General features: G+C 47.5%; 1 protein-coding gene and 1 long non-coding RNA gene across 5 annotated transcripts in view; both read left to right on the top strand.

Moving 5' to 3' along the window:
* LOC146203324 (uncharacterized) overlaps window positions 1–22,120 on the top strand; it is a 492,360-nt gene that overhangs the window by 213,797 nt on the left and 256,443 nt on the right. The window lies entirely within an intron of this gene.
* On the top strand, window positions 7,082–15,668 carry LOC146203327 (uncharacterized). Its single transcript, XR_014703842.1, has 3 exons — window positions 7,082–7,207; window positions 10,189–10,314; window positions 14,881–15,668. It is a non-coding gene; the product is annotated as an uncharacterized LOC146203327 (long non-coding RNA).

The following is a 22,120-nucleotide window of genomic DNA, read 5'->3' as shown; positions in this document are numbered from 1 at the left end:
TTTCTTGATTTAAGGCTATCCAGGGCAGATGACCACCTGTGCTGGTGGTACCAGCCGAGAGGGGGCAAGTCCTTGTTGCCCTACAGTTCAGCCCATTCTAAGATTGTCAAGAGGGGCATTGTGAACCTTTGTTTCACAAATGCCTTAATGAAGTCCTGTGTACACTCTATGGGCCGGAGCATCGATGAGCAAACCCAGCGGCTGATCAATGCTGGCTACCCTGAGCATTTGCTGACCTCAGTAGCAGGCTCCCTCTTGCAGAAGCTTAAAAGGGGTCAAGTGAGAGCTGTTCCTGAGCATCAACACAAGGTTGCTGTGGTGCCTTACCTTCATACTATTTCCCACAGGCTCAAACGGATTGGGCAAAAGGCAGGCGTCCGTGTTGTGTTCTCGGCGCCTGACAAGCTTTCCAAGCTTTGCCGCAGAGTCAATGCCCCGGCTGTGCGAAAGCCAGCCTGCCCTGTTAGGCACCAGGCACCTTTCGTTCCCTGCCAAGTTGGTGCCGTCTATAAGATTGCCTTGAGCTGTGGCAAGGCCTACGTGGGGCAAACCGGGCGTTGCCTAAACGAACGACTCATGGAACACTCAAACAGTGTTTACAATACTACGAAAAGAAACCTTGGTGTTCACTGCCTAAAGTGTCCTTCTCAGCCCTGTGAGCCATCCCTTCATAATTGCACTGTCATTGCGAGAAATGCACATCAGTTAACACGCGAAATCATAGAAGCCGCTCACATTCTAAAGCTAGGTCAAAATTGTGTTAGCACACCCTCAATAGCCCTGACTAAACGCGAGTTAGAATATCTGAACCAGACGCACAGTAGTTTTAATGTTTAGATTCCGGGTACACTCCTCAGCCTCTAGCGGCCTGGCCTTGGTTGTTTTAGGTATTCTGTTTTTAATGCCCTTTTGGTCTTGTAATGCTTTTAATTGTCCTTTTGATTCTTTTGTCGCTCTTAATGCCCCTTTTGTGTTCTTTTTATCGCTCTTAATGCCCCTATTGGCTTTTATCGCTCTTAGTCCCCCTTTTGGCTTTTTTCGATTTTAGTTTATGTATCTTCGGATCATGCCATCTTTAACTGTTTTTACCTACATGCCTCCCCGTTTTTCGCTTCTTTATTTTTCATACCCCTGCCGTTCTGCCTTGCTTTGACCTATATTTTTATCGTGCGTTTTTCAACTTTGCGTTCGGTGTTTTACGCCACGTGCAAACTGAGCAGTTGTTATCAATTCTTTACGCCCACTTTTCGTACATATATAATGTGTCACTCTCTAATAAAAACCAGTTGAAGTCAGCGCTGTGTTGTCGTTCTCTCTCTGTGTCCTTGTTTTGAAGTGCGCTAGTTTGATTTTCTCTGCATACGTTGCATTTCAATTTCATGCCTTTCCACTTAGCTTCAACTGTTTCCAGCATTACTAGTCACCCATCTTTTCTAAAATTCCTTTTTACGCTGTTGGGATCAGCATCCTTGTTAACGATGGTCTCTGGCATCCTTGATGCTATCATTTTCACATCTTCCTCACCTGGAAGAATGAAGAAAATGACAAGCCTTGAGCAGACAAAAAATTAGGGAGGCACCTAATTTTCACCTGTAAGGGTATGATGCACCAATGTTAATGGCTCTTGTCTATAGATCCCACCGTGGATTCCCATTCATTTACATGCCCTTTACTACAAACTTAATCACTAATTCCTTAATTCATGTCTTTGTTATCTCACACATACTCATTAGCATATGGTCGTAGGCTGCCCTGTTATGTGATAGACAACCTGGTGTTGACCTCTGTAAGCCTCGCGTTAACCAACCTGTACAAACATTACTCCATGGCCTAGGAGTAACCGTTCTTACTTGAAGCTGGAACATCCCGAAACACATTTCAAACTATAACTTTGTAAGCTCGAGTTAACAGCTCCTGCCATGTCGTGTGGCCTCGTGACAATTGGCTCGTGGTCCTTTTGGCTTGTGCACAGGGTCTTCTGTTAATCATGGTGGCTAATATGTATGAAAAATACATTTTCACACAAACTGGTGGCAAATGGTCAATTGGTGCACTGCAGATTCTGAAATGTATACCTATGCAAGGATGGCATTATCACATAACATGATCAAGAGTTCTGTCAGTACCTGCAGTTACATGGCATTTCAATGCCCATTAAAGAACCACCTCAGACAATGGTTGTTACCACAAGACCTGTTCTAACGGCGTACTGGCACCATTCCACTGAGCGATGGACATGTATATGCATACCCTAGATAGCTCATGATTGTGGACCTTATTTATTTCTATGACTTCCAAGGAGTTCGTGTCGTCAGAAACCCTACACTTCATGAAATCGGGACAGCTGTCTTGAAAGGTGATGAAAAGAAATAACCAGGTTACCTTGCCGCAATGCTAAATTACAGAGGGTGAATATGCTGCATGAAGATATTAAGAAGCTTATACAAAGAAAAGTGAGAGTGAAATGGCAGAATTTTTGAAACATTGATATAAACTACAAGCTATACTTTGTAGAACCTGTCATCGAGGAATGGAAATCATGCAGCCATCAAAAACACAACAATGAGGACATTTTATGTCATCTTCACAAAACAGATACCCACACCTCACACACAGCTTCATATATGAAAGAGGACAAACCAATATGCAAGGAGTGTGGAGATGAACTAACAATAAACCATATCTTACTTACATGTACGCCAGAGTCGAGAAAATAAGAGGAAAACATTTTGTACAATTTGCAACAGATCTCTTTCCATCCCAGCATGATCCTAGGAGAGACGTGCAAATTTCCTGCCTAAACAAGCTACATCCTAAAGAATATTTTAGTCATTATGCACAAAATAAATACATTAAACCTTGTTCTTGGTGCATGGCAGTATTAGTCGCTTATGCACCATAAAAATCAACACAACGCTGTAAGGTATACCTTGGTTAGCTATGTTATGAGACAAGCTTTCGGTCTGGTGTGGTCCTTATTCACGTGGGAGTGCTATCATGAGAGTCTATGTCCCAGAAATCGGAAAGTTACCTATTCTAATAATTTTAAAAACTGAAGGCGATTTTACAGCTCTCTAAAGACGTGCGGATGTTTGGTTTCGACTGGAATGCTCAACTGCTTTATCAGCGTCTGCCTGCTTTGACAGCCTGGAGTGAAGCTGTTGAAGAGAACACATTTTTGAACATTTAACGCGTTTCTGAAGGCGTTGCATTCAATTACGGGGCCCACAAAAAGCAGCTGAATGTCAAACGCCGCATAGGTAGGCTTTCTGGCAAGACAGCGGTGTAGCGTGGAAAATCGCTCCGCCGGTCCATCGCTGGCGTCGTTGACTTGAAAGGCGAACTGTTCTAACTTATAGCTACTGACCACACCTGAAACACTGAATTCTGCATGGTCAAGGCAGAATTTCTCTAACACCGAGCACTGGTAGCTATCAATTTCGCGCCCAATATGAAAATCCGTCCTCTCTTCGATCATTGATACGTCCATGGTTGAACATTCATGTGCCTCGGGGTAGGCCAGCCGTGGGAACATGAATGCGTGGTTATAGCAACGATCACTTGCATGGCACACTCTGCAAAATTCTAAGAGTCAGCTTCTGCAACGAAATGTGCAGCGCGAATTTCTACCGCGTACCTGTAAGTCCGGCGACACATGCATATCTACCGCTCGTTTCAAAGCTGCGCGGCCGTTCAGTCGGGTCACGCTAACCTCGAGCATGCGGGGGTTTAAACTACATGTACGCAAAATTCAACGACGATAAAAAGATGCAGGCTGAACATTTTAGTCCAGTCTTCCCCTAAATACCAAAAAACATTGCTGTTCGCAGGGAATTCGGATCGTTCGCGCTTCCGGCTTTTCTGTTGTGCACTCATGTATTGCGGTGCAGTAGGTCTTTACCTCGACGAGTCGATGTGCAGCTCGCTGCAGTAGCAGCGCAGGCCTCTAGTAGATTCGGCATGTCTTCTGCCACGGCTCTCGGGTAGAATTTAAACGAAGAATTTAACTAGAAACATACTGTTTCCTCTGTCTGCATGCGAGGAACAAGCATAATGACATTTCCCATATACTTTGGACTGCCGAATGTTCTGCACGGCGAGGTGTGTGAGTTGTGTCGGCATCTTCGGTGGTCGATGCAGGACCCAAGACAGTGTAAATGCTAGGAATAGCTCGCTTGCATTACGGGCAGATCGAGGTGATAGTTTAGTGCGAAGCGAAAGCTGCTCGTGAATGTACGTGCGTATCTCGATATGCCAGCTGGTGGAGCTGGTGCAGTATACGTCGCATCGCTTGCAGATATGTGCGTGACAGCGATGCTTGCCGTACACAACCCTGAGTGAAGACCGTGATCTATGTTAGAACGGATGATTGGATTGGAAAACATTTATTGTCAGCAATGAGCGATTTGTGGGCGCTACACTTAGATGGCCTCAAGAGGTGTGACTCGCTACATCAAGAATTAACAAAGAATACGGAACTGATACGCGATCCAGAATCAGAGTGATAAGGCCGTATGCCGGCGGCTGTTAAAAAAAAAAAAAAAAACAAATACCGTAAAATGGGGTTACTTTGTGACAGATTTCATACGTTTTCATTATCTCGCTGAACAATTATCAACATAAAGACGAATGAATAGTGGCATAACGCTGCTAAAGCCTTCCCTCACACGACGGTAGGTTCTACAAATCCGCATCTTTAATACAAACGGCAATATTCTGGTTAAAAGCTGTCACAAAGTTGCCCCGCCGTGTGGGGCAACTTTGTGACAAGGTTGTTTTTGGCTGAATATGATTGGGAAAAAAAGGGCTGGCATAAAGTTACCCCATCAAAAGTTTATTTGCGTTGTCTACAATTGGTTTCTGCTCCGGCAGCGTTACAGTTGTATTACAAATGATTGATACATGTACCTCCTCAATCAAGATCTTTTACTTCAAACATGCCTCGCTTGCCTATTGGCCTAGGGGAATAATTTGTGTACAAATTTTCTTCTTTTGAGTACAAAATAGCGTCTTCGCGGTCCGCGCCATCTCCAATTCTTTTTGGTCCTCTCCATAGTGCTGACGATGTACCCCTCAGGTTTGACTTCCGTCACTCTTCCCGGGAAAAGTTGCCCTTCTCTCCGTGACTCTACGTCATGGCTTGCGTGTCGCGACCGAGCGAGCGCTGGGTGCGGCCATCGCGGGCTCGCATGCAGAGAGAAGTGGTTCTTTATTGGGGATGAAAAGGGGGATCGGCGCGTTCAACTGTCTCCTCAGGTATGAGGGATCACCGCCGTTGCGCCGAATTAAGGGGGAGGGGGGTAAAAGGAAGAGAGGATGACTGGGATTGGCAAGGAAGGAAGGTAAAGGGCAAGAGGTTCCGGTGAGCCTTGAGCGCCGGGATAAGCGCGAGGCATGGAGACGGGATCACTGAAGGTCGGCCCACTGTTGGATGGGCGGACAATAGGAGAGCGGAGCTGGTGGAGGGACCCGCAAAGGAGTCACTCAGGGGGATGGCGGTCACTCTGGGAGGGCCACTGAGGTCACAGTCAGGGCACAACACTCGGAGGCACAGTAGTTTGAGTGAGCACAAACATGACACAGTAACGAGTCACAGGATGGGCACAATGTGCGAAGGCACAGTCAGTGCAGTCACACTTTGGGCACAGCGAAGAAAGGTATAGTCAGGGAGGGCACAACCCTCAGTGGCACAGTGGCTCGAGTGAGCACAAACACGACACAGCCATTGAGAGCCGTAACGAGACACAGGATGAGCGCAATGTGCGAAGGCACACACAGCAAAGTGACCCTTTGGCCAGAGCGAACAAAGGCATAGTCAGACGGCGGTGCGCGAACACACAGAGAGACAGAGAAAAAGAGAGAGTAAAGCGGGGGTTGCCCTCCTGTTTGGTGCCCCGCGAAGCGCGCGCTGACAAGAGACAACAGCCGCTTCTTTCTCTTTTTTTTTCTTTTCTTTTTTTTTTTTTTTTTTCAGTGCACCGGGTGTCGCAGCTAAACATGACCTCCTGCAAAACTTTAAGTTGTATGTTTGAATGGGTGTATCAAAAGAAATCTTGCAAGTTCTGGTGACCCATTCCTTTATTGATGACAGACTGACTGCCATGAATAATATTGTAGATGTGCGCGTTTATGATGAGCTTGGATACTGGCTTGATATATATTCGTACCCATTTTTGTTCCGTAGTATGTGCGGTGTTTGTACTGAGGCTGAGATAAGAAGGCGTTCCAGCTCTGAACTGCTGCGAGAAGTCGCGACACTAAAAGCGGAATATAAGAGACGGGGATTTTTTTTTTTTTTTTTTTTTTTTTTTTTTTTTTTTTTATCTGAGATGCTGAGGTAACACTATTTTCAAGTAGTAGATTTGGAATTTCCCTCCCTTTCATTTTAGAGTTACACAAGCACCAAAGCATAAGAGGCTAACAAAAAAATGCCGATTTTATTTAATTTTGCAATATGCAGGACGTCACAGCTAACCTCGACTTCCCACAGATTTGCGTGAAATATTATTTCAGTCGGCGCCATTCTAACCTGATTTTTTAATGCTTCCCAGACGGCCACTGACGTCCGACGGACAACCGAACTCGGCCGCAACTCGGCGGCCGATTTCGGACGTCCGCCGGAATTCCGGCGTACGTACGAAAGCGGATGGTCGAATCCGTTCGCCCAGCGGACAGCCGCCGTACGTCCGCCACTGGATTTGCTTTTACACAGCTATGATATAGATTGTAGTCGTCGTGCTCATCTGTACTGCGTATAAATCAGTAATGCCGTCAAGTCTGCATTATATGATGCCAGAGCGAATCGATGCGATAGAAAGCGTTTCCATTAAACAGTTTTTTTTTTTATTTTCCGCGTGTTTCATCGTTGAATTCTATCAAAAAATTTTGATAAGTTAAATGACCATTAAACATTTTTCTATCATGATGCTTCGGTGAAATTTTAATCAATGGCTGAATAGACGCAGCAAGCAGCAAGCTCAAAAAGAACGAAACCGAACCTATCCTCAAAAAAATCTGAAATGAGCCAATCCAATCCACCTGACAAGTTGAAGTTTAGTCATGGAAGATGGCGTCACTATAGCGTCACGTTTCCGTGTTCTGCATTTTCTGCGCAGTTACAAATACCTACGGCTGTAATGCACTGCTAGCATTGTTTTTGCTGTGGCTTGGTGCGGCTGGCACACTTTGTTCACCCGCTGATTCCAAAGTAAGTATTTCACCGAACTTTTGTTTCTTTAGTTGAACTTTTCGATGCACCGATAGTGGTGAGCTTTTGCGTAAGGAAACAGCTCTGTACAATTTTGAAAGGTTATGTATACTTGCGCAAAAAACGGGACACAAAAAAGGCACATAAACGACATGTAAGATGAACCAACTCGCCCAAACAAGAGTATTACTTGAGCTCTGTACAGCAGCCGAACGGTCGAGTGTTTTAGGCGAGACTGACAGGATGGCTCCGCGCCGACTAACTAAAGTGCAGCCTCAAGTCTGAGGGCCATCTTTTCGGCATTACTGGACGCTGCGCCAGTAAGCAGCGCAACTTCTCTGTCTCTGATAAACGAGTGCCTGCCCGAGCTTTAAAGGAGTTAATTTGTTAACCATGCGCAACGTGCTGAGTTGTAAAAACTATACGAGAAAACTTTTGCACTGCTCGAGCCTATCGTGCGACATGCCTACACTTGTGAAAACGTCGCGAGTTTTTTTTTTTTTTTTTTTTTTTTTTTTTTTAATGGACAGCCGCTGATCTTTCTCTCTCGAGCTTTACGGCAACTACAGTTTCTAGAAGGAACGGCTGTAGCTACTAAATAACTAAGGCCCGAATTCTAAAACACTCCTTGCCTTACTAAGGGCTCCTCACACACTCTAAGGCGGCCTGACGTCAATTCTGAAACGTCCCTTACTAAGGGGCCCTAAGTTAGGGCCCCCTTGGTGCTTCCCTGAGCTTAGGCTGCCGGGATGTTACCTTCGTGCTTCCTAACGTCGCTCCTCTACCTGAACGCATGCTTCTCCGCACGACTGTGCACGCGGTACGCTTGGCTACGGGCAGGTGTCGTGTGCAGTCAAGATGGCCGCGGTCTGCTGACGCTTGAGTCTGTCTTTGGGTTCGGTGCCTGCCAGTTCTCGCGGACAGCACAACTGTTTTCTGCCGTTTGTTCTAGCGAGCAGCAAGAATGACGCTACGTTACCTATCGGAAGACGACAGCTTTGAAAGTTACGCAAGATTTCTGCGACGCGCGACTGAACTTGTTTACGGCGGTGTTTACAAGGCACCGGCGGTGTCTCGTCTCCGGCATCTCACCGACAGGCAGAATCCGCTCGAATACTACACAGAAGGCGAGTTCCTAGCCCGTTATCGTTTCTCGAAGCGAGCAGTTGCAGCAATACTGAGAGAGCTGCAACTGCCTTCCAACACAGACAACAGAGGAGCCCCGCTGCCTGCTATGTTGAAGGTGCTTATCGCGCTACGTTTTTACGGAAGCGGTGCGATGCAAACTGTTGTCGGTGACCTCGTGTGCGTATCGCAACCCTCCGTGTGCCGATGTATCTGGGAAGTTACACAGTTGATTTGTCTGCGGCTATTCTCGAAGTACGTCCGGCTACCAAGCGCATCTCAAGCGAGGTCAGTCATGACCAGGTTCCATGCCTTGGGAGGATTCCCCGGTGTCACTGGATGTATCGCTCCCACGCCTTCGCCTTTGCGTTGAGCGAAACAGCATCGGTTTTTTTGCTTTCAACGCTGCTGTACTTGTTGATAAGCTCTGTGAGTAAATCCTTCTCCTCCTCCGTGAAGTAAGCTTTGCCCGGCATGGCAAACAAGACACGAGCGCAATCAAAACACAAGGACAGAACTATGACAAAACCAACAAAATGCAGCGACGCGCGGCGACGATGGCGATGTGACCTCTCGACGCCGGTCAGATGTTACGACGGTTGCCAGACTGAGTTTGCTTTCCCGTCCAATACAGCGCTTTTGTCATTCTTTTTCGGTGCTTAACCAAACAAATAGAATTTATGGCCAGATGTATCGATGAAACTATAAAGTTAACAACGCTAGCAGTTTACTTTAGCAATACAGTGCATATTTTTTGCATCTTTTGCGTATAGTCTCGAAACCAGCACTCTTTTCGGTTCGGCCTCCTTTGCTGAGGCGCTCCTTAGGCAGGGAAGGCGATGGGAAGCTTCTGGAATACGCATTTGCCTTCTGGGGGCGCCTTACGTTTAGGGAGCATGGAGGGCTCCTTGCGGAAGGTTAGGAAGCGGTCTAAAGTTAGGAGCGTTTCAGAATCCGGGCCTAAAGGTTTAGTACTCTCCTTCAGCTTTGACAAACCAGGACAGCACCTTGCGCATGTTGGTTATGCATGTGGGACCGAACCGCGCAGAACAACCGGACAAGGAGATGAGAGAAAAAAAAAAGTCAGCACTTGTCTTTTTCTTGACCCGTTGTTCTGCGCTGTTCTGGCACGAATTTGACATACCGCCGCCGCGATACAGTTGGGCTGTGAGCTCTGGTGCCTGCAACGCCTTCTTTTATGCAAAACAGGCGTACTGGGAGGCCATGCAAGCCGCGGGCTCTAAAAAAATAAAAATAAAAAAAAACACGAGCTGAGCAAAAGTAAGATGAAAACAAAATTGTTGTTGCTTTGTCCTTACAGATATTCAAAGGCTCCTCAGAACTTCACTGCATTATTGACAGCGAGATAATGCCAAAGCTACACTAGAGCCATGCAGCACCTTATAGTGCATGATACTGAGCTTATGTCTCGCACTGAAAGCTCTTACCATGCTCTTAGATTATCATATTAAAGTAGCTTTAAACCCATGCTTGTTAATACAGTGATAGCCATAAATTGAATCTAGGGCATCATGCTCACATACAAGGCTTCTGATAACCGCTGGTCACATGATGTGGGCTAAAGCAGAAACCTGTACCTGGTCATCTTACAAGCATTTGTGCAATTCATGCTTTTAATGTGTTGTAAAAGTTTTTGTGTTCTGTTTCTGTATGGGAATGCTTTCCTTATTGAAGGCTAACATTTGGCTTGCTACAGCAAAACCTCTGGCTAGTCATCCTAAAAACAGCACCGCAGTTGGTGCTTTTAGTGTGTTGTAAAAGTATTTGTGTTCTGCTTCTGTATGGCAATGCTTTTCTCGTTGAAGACTAGCATGAGGCTTCCAAAAATATTTCAGATGCCATTTGCTGTAGCCGATTTCCTAGGCCAACAGGAAGCAGCACATTGAACATGGAAAACTGTCATCCACGGGGGAAAAACAGCAACATCCCATTGCATTCTCATTTCTTTGGTATGGCTAAAAGTGAGTATTGTATCATTATCTATATTATTAATATTGAATCATGATTGTCAGTGTTGAAGTTGTTTGAGCGTGATGACTTTAAACACACAGGGCATCCCTTCGACATTAAGGTTTTAGCTTGTTTACATGTAGGATGTAGAACTGGTTTCAACAAACTTTATGCAGCAAATTCTTTTTACATTGTCCACCATGTTACTTTTTGTCATTGTCCATTGAAGTAAATAACCAGTATTTTACGTTTACACAGTCGTCCACTCTTAGCTTGAATGGGAATGTGTGGCATGCAGTTTGCAAAATAGCAATGCATCCGTCACAGCCATGCATCAAGGCTAAGTGGCTTGTGCGTAGAGGGACCAGCCGCTCCATCTTCACGCCATCTGCCTCTTTGCTCCGGTGTGCATTGAGGCAAAGTGGTTTATGTGTAGAGAAACCAGGAGCTTCTTTGTCACATCTGGCTGTTTGTTACGGTGTGCAGATGCGCATCGAAGCAAAATGGCTGATGTGTAGAGGGACCAGGAGCTGCTGCTTAACGTCCTTCGCCTCTTTACTACAGTGCACAGCCGTGCATTGATGCTAAGTGGCTTGTGCATGGAGGGCCCAAGAGCTGCAGCTTCACGTCTGCCTCTTCGCTCAGGTACGCAGGTGCGTATTGAGGCAAAATGGCTTATGCATAGAGGGACCAGGAGCTGCTGTGTGGCGTAGTCTGTATATTTGCTATGGTGCGTATCGAAGTACAATGGGGGGGCTCGTGTAAAGGTACCATGAGCTGCTGCGTCATGTCGTCTGCCTCTTTACTATGGTGCGCAGGCATGCATCAAGGCAAAGTGGCTTATGCATAGAAGGACCAGGAGCTGTTGCTTCACATCTGCTATGATGCGCAGCTGCGTATTGTGGGTGGTGGTGGAAAACATTGCCATCAGATACAAATACAGGAGGTTACTCACTAGCTGACCCTGAGGGGGCCTGTCCTGACAAAAACAAGGGGTCCCTAGTTTGGGACCCCAGTGGTGGTAGAGGGACTAGAGGCTGGTACTTCACGCTGCCTGCCTCTTCGCTACGGTGTGCAGCTGCGATGGATGCAGTGGCATCTCAAAAAGTGCATGCCACGCACTCGCATGTTCAGCCTGAGTGGACGACTGTGTACCTGCTATAGCTTTGTTATTCATAGAATAAACCTAGGCCAAGTTGGATAAATTATAGCTCACCTCATATGTGGTCAGCAAAGAAAAGCCACTCCAGAAAATCTGATGCATTTACTGTCATAGGATTCTTATTCATATACATGCTACTGACAAGTCAGATTCTTCACCCTCAGAAATGCCAGAAAAATAACCAAGGGTGCGTCTGCAATAGTCTAGCTTGCTCTTTCTCTGCAGACTTGAGTCAGATGTGTGTTCCATTGCTGTGGGTGGGACAGGTGTGAATCTTTGATTTTTAAGCTTGCAACAAGTATGTTATTGTAGTTTAAAGGCAAAACGGTACTAATAATCGCAGCCCCCCGTGGCCTTTATCCCCTTTTAATAGTGTTGCTAGACACTGAATTATTAGTTTACTCTGCACTGTTTCTGTCTAGTTAATGTGCGGAGATGTACATATATTTATATGACTTGGAGTTGTCGACTTTGCACTTAGAAACATTGTAGCGTTATCTGATGTGTTGCTTTCATTTCTTTAATGATTTCTGTAAGCGATCGGTGGGTATGCTAGGCACCATTATTAGTCTGCTCTTTTTGGGTCACCTGTTCAATGCCCAGCTGCGGCAGTCTCCCACTTGCCCTCGGACAGGAGGCGGAGAGACGCGCACAGAGAGGCAGCTACAGCAGCTACAGTGCTTAACGGAAACGTAGGCAGAGAGGGAAAGAAGTCCCCTCTTCCGAGGACTTTGCTGTCGCACTCGAAGACGCGGGGACAGGCAGTTTGTTCTCGTTGCTGTGTCATGTAGGGGGCTCATTTTTATTTAAGGAGCTTTACGAACAGTATACAACTAAGGGGTCCTTAGTACGCTGACTGGACCCATCACCTGGAGGCAGCACAGCTTTGAAACGAGCACCTCTTTTGGAAGAACTGCTTATCGTTCAAAGAAAAAACACTGTCAGGCTGTCAGGTGTAAGGGTGTAAGGCCCTCTTCCTTGTTTGGGAGCCCATAAAAGTGACAATTATTCAGTGCAGGTGCGCTGAGTGGGGTCTCGTTGAGGATTCCAACCCTGGATATCAACAATGGCGGGAGATGGCGGCGTTGAAAAAGGGCAAGTGTGTAACAGTGACGGTATGATGCGGAGCGGGAGGATGTGGGTTGGCTCTTCTGATGTGGTCCGCAATGGTGCTGACTCCGACGCCAATAATTGCAATAATTGCCCTGTAAAAGGAGCCGCCAAGGATGCAAGCTTTGGGCAATGGTTGCGCACGTGGGACACCGTTTTGATGGGTTCTAATTTTTTTTTCTTTTTTTTTTTTCCTAGGGGAGAGATTTTGGCATGTGACCTAGTTAGCCAATCATTTCGAGGTCCATTCTCTAGATTCTGTTTGTTGTGAAACGAATTTGTTGTCCCTTTTGCATTGCTTGTATTAGGGAGAGGGTGAAGAATTTATGAAAGTGGAAAGACATGCCGAAATGTTTGTTAGCCAGTCATGTGTGAGTTCGTTGTCATTGGGGATGAGAAATGTGGGCGGAGTCCCGAAGTTAATGAAACGGCCCCGCAGCCAGGAGAACTCGTTCTGAGCTAGATTTTGATCTCTTTCCTCTTCGGCATAGATCATGGTCATTGTTTCACCTGTTGTAAATACGTACATTCATGTATAAAATTTTCAGTTCATCTTCCTCTCCGTGTGCAAGTTGTTGTGGCCAGATGCAGTAAATTCACTATTTTCATTTCTATATAACGTGCCTTTCTGAAGATGGTGAGCTCTTTTGTCCAATCCTGTAAGAAAGCAGCAAAGCGCTCCCAAATCTTCCACAAAACTGTGTGATATCTTTAATACTAACTGCGGCTTGGTGTCACTCAAAACATGTAGTTGAGGTAGATTTCTCCCCCCCCCCCTCTTTTTGTTCGTTCAAATGAGGACCAGCGGACACTAACTCTTGCTTTTGTAATGCCCTAGGCCCCGCCTTAAGGCAGTACTTCAATGTCAATACCATTTTTATAGCTATGGCTGTCCAACAGCACTAATGTCTTTTCTACACTTCTTTTACTAATCTCTTACCCAAGTGGTGGCTTATACTGCGGGGGCGAAAGTCTCTGGACAGTATGTCTAGATTTTGGACTAGAATCGCGATGTAAACGAATTGTGACCTTATTTCTCTTGCACACATGAAAGAACTAACGTTCAACTTTCACATCGACAAGTATGGTCCGAGTTTCCTGGTCGATGTGAAAGTTATGTGCTTTGATTGCAGTTTGTGTAGTCCACACACTTGTCCCCGATATTACATAGGGGCAAATTAGGCGCCTTTACAGGGGCAGTTTCTTTGGCGCCCACTACCTTCCCCATAAAAAAGCTACAATGTTTCTTGCGAACAGTTGGCTGCATTTATAAATACCATTATTTTTTTTGTAATTTGTTGTGCGTAGTTGAGAAATCCATGACATACATGCACAGCTGGTTGCCAGAATTATGCAACCATATTTCAGTAACTAACATTCATGCTGCATGCTGCCGGTAATGCATCAGGAGCTTGTGGTTGTCAGCTTTTTGTGTTTTGTGTGACTATAAGCCTTGCTATTGTAATGTCACATATAGCGCTGTGGGTAAACAAATAACTTTACTTTTAACTCTTGTAGAAGCATGAACACTGCGCAATCACTGCGGCGGGCTATGCTTCCACATCGGGCTTTAGCCACATGTCAAATGTCTATCTTTATTCTGCTGCAGCAGCTTGCATGTTATCAGATAAGTTACTTCATCGCAGCTGCTCTAAGGAGACGCTTTCTAGATGCTTGTAGCCTAGATGTTGATGTCGATATACCCCCGACACGCCCAGGCAATGTCTTCGGTAGAGGGTACATGGAAACCAGCAAAATGTGCAGTTTACAGAACAAAAAGGTAACAATTTTAAATGATGTTATTATTGATCACTTCTTTTCAGAGCAGGAACAATTACTTTAGAAATCTGCCTGTTAAACCGCTCAAAGTGCAGGTTTCTGCCTCCAATGCGTACCTGTGTAATACTGCAATGCTCTGGCTGTGCTTTATGTTCATATACAGCATCCTTTATGCTTAGTTTCTCTGCGTGTGCACTCCATGTCTTGGGCATTGCTGAGGGTGCATAGCAGCAAGCATAACATGCCATGTTTGGTCAGAGTGGCATGTTCAAAAAGACGACATAAAAACATTAAAATACTGAATGCCAGGTTCTGGTCAAACTACGTTTGTATATTTTGTTATTCTGCATGGGTTTTGCTGCAGTTATATGACCTTTCTATATAGTATGTGACAGTTCTGAATGGAGATGCATGCGTACAGTGCCATCTGGAAAAAGCAATTGAGAGAAACTGGCAGTTGCCCTTGGAGATGTGTAATCAAAGTTCAGCACAGATAACTTGAATTTAATTTTCCCTTCTATTGCAGGAGGAGCCCAGCCTGCTCTTTCCATCTTAGGCCTGAAAGACCAGCAACAGCTGATCGAGCAAATGCACAGGATAGTAACTGCTCCTGGAATCCCGGCCTGCGGAGGCCGCCCACAGAGAACTCGATCATCTCCTTGCTAATTCCGAAATATTAGGTTTCAATAAATACCTTTTCCTCCACCACCTCCCCAAGGGAAGAGCTGTCACGGCCAAGGATAATTAAAAAAAATTATTCAAGTAGATTCTTAATACTCCCGTTGGCCTGCATTTTACCATGCCATTCCTTAACATCGATATTTTTTTAGTGTAGACTATTTATGCATGCAGTTTTTGCAATAAAGCAAAAAAAAATGCTTTTTTTACAACCTCGCATGCTGGTATGCCTATGCACTTAGCATGTTTTCAGGAATGGTGCATTTGTGTAAAGCTCAGCTAGCATATGTGCCTCTTTGATGGAAGTTTTAATTGCACACTACTGTTCAGTGCTTTGTGTGTGAAAGTAAAGCAGACAACAGGAAACTTGAACCTGTTGCATATTCTGTTGTCTGCCTTACTCTCACGACAAAGGCATTGAGCACTAGTATGTGATTGAAATTTCCATGGCACATGCTTGCTGAGCTTTACACGAATGTTATTGGCAAGTTTTTACACCAATAGCGGGCCCTGCAAGCATGTTCCGGGAAACGTCCGAATGTCCGCCTCCGGCTGCCCGTCGGACGTCCGTGGGACGCGATCCGGATCCACGAACGATAGTCCGACGGACGTCCGCTGTACGTATATCGAACATAACCGGACTTCCGTCGGATGTCCGAAGGTCCGAAAACGGACGTCCGTCGGTCGACCGTCGGACGTCTATGGCCGTCTGGGTTGTATCAAAACCATCTTGCCATGTTGTTGCGAACAATTCTTTTATTGATAGAATAGTTCATTACGTTTTCTGTGATTGTGCTGATTGCGAAGAATAATTTTATTGGAGTGAGCATAACTTTCTGCGGTTTAATACATGCTTGCTATAATTATACTCATTTGCTTTGGCGCAGTACGCGTGGTGTTTGTACCGTTACCAAAGCTGAGATGAAAACGCTTTCTAGCTCCAAACTGCTGCTAGAGCACGTGAGACAGCACGCTTCTTCCCCCCCCCCCCCCCCCCCCCCCCGTACAGACGCGGAGTACACGACTTCCCTTCCACCGCTGCAAGGAGGGCAGCCGCCCTCCGTTTTTCTTTTTTTTTTCTTCCTGAAGAAAAAAAAAAGCGCTCTGACGTAGAGTCACGTGGGAGCGGCGAAGCCCCGCCCGAACAGTTTTGACGGCGTCCTTTATGTTTGAACATCGCGCCGTTCCATCCGTCGTGCGGTGTCCCCCGCCGGTGCCCGTCTTCTGGTGGTGGTGGTGGTGGTTGTGGTGGTGACTATGGTTTATTTTTGGGGAGGGGGTACTGGTCACGTCTTATGTTAGCCATCTTTGTGGCATCACTCTTGGTGGCATCACTCAGCGGGAAGGGGAAGTTGGAATTAGGGGAAGGTTGGGGAGGCAACAGCGATGCGACCGGTAAATACCGTACACTCTCGCCGCCTCCCGCGGCAGACGCCGTGGTATGGCTTTGCCCGATGAATGCGGCGCGCACGGGAGATCCCGGCCGCCATATTCACGGCGCGTGCAAATGACAGCCGCCGAAGTCGCACCCCCATTCCCCAGCCGGTGAGTCAGAAGTCCTTCTTACGTAGCGTTGCCCTTCCGAGGAAAACCTTGTTGATGTATAGCTAGCCGACATGTCCTGTATTATTTGCAAGTGCAATAAATATCATTCGATTATTAACGCTGTGTCGTCCCCGTCCTTGTCCCTTTGTTCCACTCCGCGGGGCGCTAGCGAGAGCGCTGCATCCGCGGAGTGGCGACGGGGCGGAATACCATCCCCCTCTAAACCCCCCACTACATCTCCCTTTGAACGGTCCGAACTTGGGAGGAGGTCTGCGGGCTGGCGCCGCACGGATGGCCAGCGATGTCGGTCGTAGAAAAACGCCTCTCCCGAGAGGACACCTGATCCTCCCTCAACCACCCCCAGCCGTGCCAGCGAGTGGTTTTCCGGGAATTCGACGGGAGCTTGCGACTGCTGCGACGGTGACGCCGGAAGACGACGGAAGAGGAGAACCCGGAGAAAGGGAAGATATCCGAGAGGTCTGAGCGACGCAGCAATAGAGACTGGTGTCGGGTGCCGTGACGAGAGGCAGCACCCTGAGAAAGGAAAAAGTAGTGCAGCAATATGTATATAACTGTAAATAAATTTAGTATTCTGCAATATTAGAGTGAATGGTCCATGTAATCGGAAGAGAAGTGAAATTTGAGGAAAAGAAGAAAAGAACCCGAAATTTAACTGCCGCTGTCGGCAAGAATATTCTGATTTGAAACGGACCGGCCGTCGGACACGACGAAGGCGAGACAACGAAGGAGCCAGGGCTGAGCCATGAACCTCCGGCGCTGACCAGCGGGCCAAGCCATCTTCGGAGCACGACACAGGTTGGCGTCATGTACGTCCCTCTTCCACAGCGCACTGTGGGGCATAGTTTGCGGGACCGCAGCGGGGAAGGATAGTGCCGGGGTGCAGGAGATCGGCAGATGGAGCTGGTGGCGGGCGCAAAGGTTGGAAGCGTCAGCGGAGGCTCGCGGTTGTCATTTGCCGACGAGATGGCGCGATTGAAATTGAAACTAAAAATTGCGGAAATGGAACTAGCAGCAGCGAATTTGCAGTAGGAGGAAGCTGTCAGGGCAGCGGCGGCAGGCATGAAACAAGCGGTGAGTCCAGACAAAGGGATGGGCATCGCGAAGACTTTCGAAGAAGGTCAGAGAGCGGAAAGTTTAGACCGCAGACGCAGATTCGGAAAGCTGCAATGAGGTTGAGGAGCAGGAGGCAGTTGTTAACGCGTCTGAAGTGCGTTCTGACGACACAACGGAAACAAACGTAGATGCGTTTGACACTGCGCTTCTCGGTGCTGCGAAGAACGCGTCGGCATCTGAAGGAGATGCGATTGTTGAGGATAATCTTGAGGATAAGGATTGTTGAGGATAAGGATTGTTGGGCGGAGATAATCTGCGGTGTGTGCATGTGCGTGTGCGTGCTAGCCTCTTGTGTAAAGGAGCAGCGGATGCCACGAAGCTTATTCCCACGGGACTCGGACTGTCTGGCACGCGCGCACGTGACGACGGCAGCGGATTCGAACACTATGGAATGTGCACACGTGAATTTGTGCGTACAACACTGCAGGTGTGAGGATCGAGCCTGTTGTCCCGCCCAGGGAGTTTATTTCGTTCCTATTGGTTTAGCGTTGTGGTCTGTTTGACGAGGCTATTTAATGAGGTGTCAGGGGGGATTTCGCGGAGAAGAGACGAGTTGCAATAAACATGCTGCAACCTCGTTCGACTCCGAGTAGCTCTCCAAGGTGCCCAGCAGGCACACCTTAACAGACCGCCGGTCAGCGCATCCGAGCACAGCGGGTGAAAGGAGAACCCTTTCGAAGGCCAGCAGTTGAACAGACCGTCGCCTCTCTGGACGAGCACGGCGGGTGGCAGCTTGGACAGCGGCTTCGAAACTTAACTCAAGCGGATCTTTGTCAGGAGCGGAAAGCTCATGTGCTGTATGCATGTTTGAGAGTCACTGCTGGCATCGAAAGGGCCAAAGGAGGCAGACCGCGCCGCGCTGTGAGAACAAGGCATACAAAACAAGCTGTTCTTCATGGAGCGTTGGCCTCTCCTCGGGTTGTAACTGCCGTCATTGCGGGCAGGCGGAGAATGCTGGGGAGAGAAGTGTGGTCATGTGGTCGTGGTTCACTGCGCTCGACACGCCGAGAGCGTTCCCGTGGGAGGACAGTTACACCCTTGCTCGACGCGCTCCTGTACTGCTCTGCAGTGCTCCGCGCCTCTGCTTTCGTCCCCCCCAACCGAATGCGCCATAAGGGTAGCGTGCGTCCCACACTCCCAACTCAAACACGCTGCCCGAGTTGCAACTTCTGCCAAAATAAGTCATGTCACGTGGCCTTGTGGCGTAACTCAACCCGCCGACCAATCACTGTCTGGCCATGTCACCTGCCAGGGCTATGTTCGTGATTTTCCGCTCATAAACCGACAACGCCGACTCCAGCCATTAAAGTTTCATGTTAACATATCCGCAGGTCCTCTTTCAGTAGTATTGCAGCTTTGTCTTTTGTTATTCACTGTAAAAAAAAAAAAAAAAAAAAACACGCACCCCACTGGTTCTCTGTGACAGTTTTAACTACGCGGTACGGGCGCAAGGACGGCCTCAAAAGCTAGAATTCGCCGCGCATGTAAAAACCAGAATATTCGTGCAACACAACGTATTATACTTTCTATGTGGTTTGTGATAAAATTTTGGCTTATTTTTATTTTAACAAACCGAAGAGAATGACAGGAATGCGCAGTATTATCGATGCCGCTGGTGTTTAAAATTCTGCTCCATGCTTACTACACACAGATTTGTGGCTTATTCTTTTAATTATAGAACGAGGCATCTTTTGATCACCTGGCCTTTATTTTAATTTTATATTAGAATAAATATTTCTGTGTTATTTCCATATTGTCCGTATAATACGTTTGCTGCATACAGAGGTGGTTTCTTTGATTACAACCGAATGAAAGGTGGTGCGAGGAGATAAATCAACAATAGCTACAAGTTACACACGGCACAAGGCTTGAGTAAAAAGGATAAAGACACTCTCCAAGAAAATCTTCAGCGTTTGCGTAGAAATAACAATAGAAGTCAACATATTTCTTTTTGCATACAGAGTAAAGATGGCGCGGTTGCTAAATACAGATGCTGATGCGGCCATTCCCCTTTGTTACAGATGATGATAATGATGATGATGGCGGTGGTGGTAGTGGTGGAAAATATTTATTTCCGCACTAACAAGCTTGTCCTGTTTGGGAGAGATGCTCAGTCCAGGACTCGTGCAGCGGCAACCGCAAACCTGGAATCTAGCACTGCCACGAGATTTATGTACGTGTCGAATATAAAGCACAGCGCTGTAACACTTCGTCTCAGCACTGTGAGCCGTATAATTTATTTACTGAAGCAGAGCGGGTACTAGCGTGTCGAGAACATCTGAGTAATCCAGACTGCAGTGCTGCGCCCGCGCAAGTAATATGAACCCATGCCACTGAAACGGCAGGTTTTAAAATCCATCTGCACTGGAATGAAATTCCGCATGGAAGCCGAACTTCGTGGAAGTAATCAAGAATGACAAAAGAGCATCCTTCATAAGTTACATTAGAATACGGTAACCTTGAAAAGCCGCCAGCGAACGCCCAATAAATAACCCATCGATGACTCCATAAACAATTTGTAGAAAACGTAAACAGGCTACGAAGTTCCATATACAGACCGGGGGTGTAAATCCTCGTAGAACAAAAAAACCGCTCCCAAAAATATTGTTACGTGGCAGGAGGCGTTCACACCACGTAAACATTGGTGCACTCACGCAAAACTGGACACAAGCACAAGGCGTATCGGATGTCAAAACATAGACTACTGCCAGGGATTCTGGCCCCGAGCACGCGCCACACATAAACACACTTCGCCAGTCTCGTCTTCGATGAGTCGACCTGTAGCATGGTCCCCGGGCGCAGAAGCCCCGTCGCGGTGCTGCTTAGCGAGTGTCGGGACAAGGTAGGTTGTAAGGCTTAAGGCGCGAGACGTGAACAGTTTCGTTGTGTACGGTACGGGAAGTGCTCTCGGGGAAGGCAGGTTCAGTCTCGTAGGTGACAGCTGGTATACTTGGCACAGCAGACGATACGGGCCCACATAGCGAGAAAGAAGCTTTTCCGAGAGCCCAATACGGCGTGAAGGCACCCAGAGTAACACAAATGACCCAGGTGAGAAGGAGCTGTCGAGGTGGCGGCTGTTGTAGTGCTCTCGTTGGGAAGCTTGGGATGCTTGCAAGCGGGAACGGGCGACTTGGCGAGCATGGTCAGCACGGGGACGGCTTCACGGGCGTATTCAGATTGTGGGGGACCGGATGTTCGAAACAAAGTGTCAAGCGGCAGTTGAGGCTCACGGCCGTACAAGAGGTAAAATGGAGAGTAGCCGACAATGTCGTGACGAGATGAGTTATATGCAAGTGTAAAGTATGGGAGGGCGACGTCCCAGTCACGGTGATCAGATGAGACGTACACGGTCAGCATGTCAGTGAGGGTGCGATTGAGCAGCTCAGTGAGGCCATAGGTTTGGAGGTGGTAAGCGGTCGTCAGGTTATGTTTAGTTGAGCAGGAGCGAAGAATGTCGTCCACAACTGATGAAAGGAAGGTGCGGCCACGGTCACTGAGCAGTTGGCGGGGAGCTCCATAATGAAGAATGAGGTCGCGAAGAAGTCGGCGGCATCAGCAGCAGTGCTCGTGGGGAGCGCGCGCGTTATCGCGTACCGGGTGGCTACTGCAAGCCATCTATTGCCAGAAGTGGACTCAGGAAAAGGCTCCAGCGGGATGTCAATGGGCTGAAGAAAGCCAGCGGGAGCAGACGCAGGCTGCTTTCGGCGCTGACAATCACCAATGTAACGGCGCACTGAACGGTAGAGGCCAGGCCAGAAGAACCGACGACGGATGCAGTCGTACGTGCGAGTAACGTGGCCAGCAGTTGGGAGATCGTGGAATTCGTTGCGAACGACTGTTAAGTGCTTGGGGACGTCTAGGAGAAGGTCAGGACCAGTGGGCTGAATATTCCGGCGGTATAAAATGCCGTCAACGAGAGCAAAGCGGTTCAGTGAAGGGTCGGTTTGGGCGGACGTTAGGCGATTAATGACACAGAGAAGCTCGGCATCCCGACGCTGCTCTTCACCAGTAGTTGTAAACGGTGACAGTGAGAACAGGTCACTGGCGCATGCACCAATGGGAGTATCAGTCTGGGCAACAGGGTAACGAGAGGCAGTCAGTATCTTTGTGCAGTAGGACGGACTTATTGTAGATCACAATGTAGTCATACTCTTGGAGTCGTAGCGCCCAACGTCCGAGGCGACCAATAGGATCCTTCAGAGAAGAAAGCCAGCCCACTGCGTGATGATCTGTGACAACTGTGAATGGCCTGCCATATAGATAGCGTGGAAATTTTCCAACAGCCCAGACGAGGGCCAAGCACTCTCGTTCGGTAATGGAGTATAGTTCTTCTTTGGAGGGGATAGGAGGCGGCTGGCAAAGGCATAACCTTAAACTGATACAGACCATCTGGTGTGACAAACGCAGTC

This window comes from Amblyomma maculatum, chromosome 1 (assembly GCF_055883805.1).
Source record: "Amblyomma maculatum isolate TAMU_Amacu chromosome 1, ASM5588380v1, whole genome shotgun sequence".
NCBI classification, from domain to species: Eukaryota; Metazoa; Arthropoda; class Arachnida; order Ixodida; family Ixodidae; genus Amblyomma; species Amblyomma maculatum.
This window is presented reverse-complemented; position numbering and strand designations above follow the sequence as displayed.